The sequence below is a fragment of the Poecilia formosa genome, unplaced genomic scaffold (genome assembly GCF_000485575.1).
Source record: "Poecilia formosa unplaced genomic scaffold, Poecilia_formosa-5.1.2 Scaffold306, whole genome shotgun sequence".
Taxonomy (NCBI): domain Eukaryota; kingdom Metazoa; phylum Chordata; class Actinopteri; order Cyprinodontiformes; family Poeciliidae; genus Poecilia; species Poecilia formosa.
This window is the reverse complement of record NW_006800245.1, coordinates 334,280-339,373: the sequence shown is the minus strand read 5'-3', so window position 1 is coordinate 339,373 and position 5,094 is coordinate 334,280. Positions and strand designations below refer to the sequence as shown.

At 37.8% G+C, this 5,094-nt stretch overlaps 1 protein-coding gene across 1 annotated transcript in view; it reads right to left on the bottom strand.

Annotated features, from left to right (window-relative positions):
* The window catches only part of nradd (neurotrophin receptor associated death domain), a 16,444-nt gene that overhangs the window by 10,425 nt on the left and 925 nt on the right, over nt 1-5,094 (bottom strand). The window lies entirely within an intron of this gene.

Sequence of the window (5,094 nt, the reverse complement as noted above, 5' to 3'; positions counted from 1 at the left end):
ACCTAACCAGTAAAACAGATATAAAGATATATAAATATATAAAGACCTAACCAGTAAAACAGAGCAATGGGTGCTTAATGAAAACTAGTTAAAAAGGATGTTAATATTTGACAAAGTACAAAAGCAGTCGGTTATGTTATTATAGCAGCTTCTATGTCTTCCCAATTTTTCAAATTCTATCCTTAACTTTTTATTTTTTTTATTTAAAAGTATTGGAGGGTGCAGTTAATTTTTAACGAGGGCTTTTTTTTTCTCCAGATGCAAAGGTCTTTCAAACAGGCATTTCAAATTAAGCAACCTATTTCAAATTGTACCAAAAGTGGATTACTTGTCATATTTCTTTGTGACACTATTTGCAGATACTGTTTATCTATCGATAGCTTGTTTTAGCTCTGACTCTTCTTCTTGTGTACTTCACATGTTCCCTTTGTCATTTTTCAACCACATGCCTTCATGGTCAGGTACAAAATATGTGCAAAAGTTATGTGGGGAAAAAAAGTAGCAAGAATTCTTAGAGGAACTTTTTCTCAAAGATTTTTAATCTCTGGGTTTGGGGAAAGTATATGAAAAAGTAAACATCAGTTTAAAAATTTTGCACAAAATTATTTATTAAAGCCAAACAAACGTACAAAAATCTAATAACTGAACCTCAAATGAATACAAGAACACTTTAAAAAAATCATTGAGTAGTTAGTGCTGCAACCAGGGCATAAAGAGGTCTTAAGCTGAATTTGATTAGGGGCCCCTCTTCCTGTTGGGAACATCCCCTCCACTCACCCCACTAACTAACAATGTTTCAAAGCAGATTTGGTGGAGACAAAGGCAAGTTTGAAGGCTGTCACACAATCAGTTATTTGATAAGATACATTTGTGAACAATCTGTCTCAAACACAAAGAAAATATTAACCTGGTAGAATCTGATTGTAACTATATCAACACAAGCGATCAAACAAATATTATTCTCTGTACTATTGCAATGTAAAACCGACAAATCCTTTATATCTTGCATTTTAAACGACTAAAAATCTTTCATCTCAATAAACAAGGACAAAAATTTCAGCTTTATGGTCAAGCATGAGCCTCGGGGTTGGCTCTGGTGGCAGCAAGCGATTTGTCCCCTGAAAGCAACGTACTTTTAGGGGACAGGCGTACTGTATCGCTAAACGACTTTGTCATTATCCTCACAAATTAACCGGTCACGACCCCTCAGAGTATTTTTTTTCTCTTATCTGTTGAATCTGGGCTCTAAAATCTGACGGAAAGGGAGCCACAGTTGCTTTTGCCATTAAGGTAGTAAGCTTCAATCCGAAGGGATTCCCCAGTGAGACCAGGCGGACCACCATGGAGAGCTGCCTTCAATGGGCCTCTCAACTCCACGGCTGCCCGAGTCACTCAGTCAACGCGGATCAGACACACGCACACACACACACACACACACACAGCGCCTTCTTAGCGCGTTAAAACATTTTCTGCCCCTGTCTGAAGTGAGAAGGTCCGGAGTTGCAACACATAATCTGATCCGTGGAAAAATAGACTCACAAAATGATGCTCTCCCCCTTGTGAAAATGTTGATCCATGATAATTTAAAATCCAACCGAAGGTCTGGGAGCCAAGACGGCGTGGGCCGAGCGAGGCCGACTTTCAGCTCCACATCCCATCTGCACGGGTTTCTCTCAGGGGTGACAAATGAAAGCACATGGATTTCAACTTTTGTTTTCTGGGAAAAGAACTCACAGATGACCAAAGGTCGCATCGATAAGAAACAACAATGCTACCTTTGCTTGATTACTAGCTCCAGCTATAATTGTGAGAGACTATCAATGATTTAAAATGATGTGTATTCCTACCAGCTGTATGAAAACGCCCCATGTCGACTTTAGAGAATAAGATTTGCATTTCCCACCTTTTCTTTCGCAGTTTCACTGGGAATAGCTGCAATCAGCAGATGCAGCGAGACAATAAATCCAATCCTGAGAATGAACAGATTTAATCCCACAACTTTCTGCGCTAAATCGTCTAATAAGAAAAGAGAGAGCCACGTGATAAGATGAGAAGCAACATCTTAGATTTCACACACGCTCTTTGTTGACATCTTCCCCTCAGATCACAAAGAGATATCCATCTTCCTAAAAAGGTGAGGTGTTATCTAAATACTTAGATCTAACAAAAGTGCTGTGGCTGTGAAGAGCAAGTCTAGACAGGAACTCCATCGCTGTGAGCCTTGGACGAAAATGAGAGTCAGACTATTGTCTGTTGCAGCAAAGGAAGGGGCTTTCTATTCACCCTGATCCTGGCTTTTTAATACGCCATCGAAACAACACCCAAACTATAATTTCTTCATAAAACAGATCATTTACTTGGATAATCTTGGAAAAGTGCCCTTGTGTTTTGGCTCTTAGTGCCTCAGCTCATAATGGTGGCCTCTGTGTGTGAGTTGGAAATGAATACCGTCGTCCCAATTCAAACACACAACAACGATAAAAAAGATTTTCACACGTTTTGCAGGATGATCTCTAACCACAGGGCTCTTCAGATTCTGAGGCGTTGCAGTAGCAAACCTGCAGGGGGTGCTCTAGAGCAGCAGAGTTTTAGATTTAGTTTTTATCCCAAGTGACAAAATCAGCAGAGGGTTCTTTTCTTTTCTACCCCTTCTCTAATTTGAACTTTTCCCATTTTATTTGGTTTCTAACCAGATGTTTCTGGGTACAACACGGAGCCATCTCCCATGAGTCATTTCCTACAGACCGAGTGTACATTTCATACGTGCTTTGACAACCAACGTTTTAAAGTAACTTTATATAATCAGCTCGTAGTCTGGTAAAGGAAATGTGGTTTTCAGACTCACAAATCACATCTACCAGCAAGGCGGTTGCTCAGGGTTACGGTAGTTTGTTTTGATCAGCCCTCATAATCTTTCATATGCTGTAAAGAGCCACAGGAAAATTAGAGAAGAAATGAATGTAAATACAAAGTTTTCAGAAAATGATATTAAATTAGATGTTATGCTTATCTCCAGAATTCATAAAATTATTCAACAAAACAAAATAACATAAAACTGATATGCAGTGGTTTGAATTCATTGATATGAAATGATTTGCTTAATACAAATGCAAATAAGAGCGAACAAATGATAAAGAATAGGTACAAAATAGAGGAACGATATTGCAAAAGGGAAAACTGACCTGAAACCATTAGCTGTTGTCATGCAAAAATAAACAGTGTGGCCAGCCTGTAAGGACTTTTCTCTGCTAAATATTTTCTTTTAGAATAAATGTGCTACGTATATCTACATTGCCGAGGTAAGGAGAAACTTCTACTGCAAAAGTTATGCACAAAGTATCATGCATTAACATTTAAAGATGTATGATGTGAAAGCAGATTTTAGTTGAGCTGTGGTAGCTGGAAGAGCCCAAAATCTAATTCTTCCTATAGTCCCAAAGGATTTTGGTAGCTAGCCTCTCAAATTAAGGTAAACATTAAGAAAATAAAAGCAGCTGCTTAACGCCTCAAAACCTTTAGGGAGCAACCAAGAGCAAAAGTCAGCTTTACAAAGGCATAATTGTTTTAGGAGTAGATAGATCAATGGCTGGTGCTAACTTTGGTCTTTCACTATTGTGTACTTTTGAATTTTCACAATAGTCTGCCAAGATAATGTGGTTTCCTAACTATTATAAATCAGATCCACATGCAGAGTTACTCTTTGTTTAATGAGGGATTGTAATCTTATTTATTATTTAATATGACTCATCTACTTCTAACAGGAATAGGAACCAAAATAAATGGCTACCTGGTCCAAAAGAAAGTTGTCAAAAACTGTTGGATCCAAAATGACATGACATTTGATTTAATGTTAATCTCTATACCCGATGATACAACTAATAAGGAAAATAAACTGACATCCAGTGGCGTGAGAGAGCTGAAGTACGAAACCTGTGGTTAGGAGTGGGGTGAGGGGAAACTCGGACAGTTTTTTTTTCTTATACTTGCACATGCTGCTAGCCTACCATTACCTGTAATCCAGAAGAAAAGAACAACTTCTAGAGATTGTTAAATGAAATGCATAATGCATTAAACATATAAACTTAATAAAGACTTCAGGGGCGGATCTACTGGGGTGGACTGGGGTGGCAATTGCCACCCCAAACAAGAGCCTTGCCACCCCTGTTGCCAACCCAGCTTGCGACTATGAATTCAATAAATTGTTACGGCAAATCGGACATTAAGCGCATGAAACTCTTTTTTCCGACAACATTGAATGCAACATAATGTAACCTGACGCCTACTGCGGAGTAGCGGGAAGTGCGAGAGAAGGACAGAGCGCGAAGCAGCAGCATTGATGGATATATTACTGGACTGGACATTACGTGACTTATCGTCATTGCTGTCCATTGAGTCAGGAATATCGGTGCTCAGGCGCACTGCAGCTGCTGCAATTCCTAAAAGTTAGACAAGCTACAAAAACTGAACTAACCCCCTCTGTTCGCAAAACGTGTTGATATAACAGTCATCAAACTAAGGCTCCTACAGCATATTTAAAATAAAACGATTGACCAACGTAAGAAAAATCCTCCCCTTTTGCATCTTGACAGAACTAACAGAAATCAAACTGTTTATAGATTTGTATCATGGAGAATTTATCAAACATCAGTTTTCTCATCTTTATTTTAAGTCGTATTTAATAGTATATCTGATAACAAATGGTGGCGCTACTAATATTTTTGTGCCAGATTTCTGCTTGTCCTGCATTGGGATAAAATGATTTTCTGGACACAATGAATTACATAGCGACTAGTCCAATCCAGTAATACATATCAATTAGCAGCAGTATGAAATACATAAAAATAATTAACTATACTATATTAAGAAATTGTATTTAATCCTCAGTGCTACATGAAGCTCATTTTGAAATAATGCAAGTTAAAAACAATATTTTGCAACAAGTAAATTAAGTCTAATGTTAGGTCTGTGTAAGCCAAATGTGAGAATGAGACATATTATCTAATAGATAGATAGATAGATAGATAGATAGATAGATAGATAGATAGATAGATAGATAGATAGATAGATAGATAGATAGATAGATAGATAGATAGA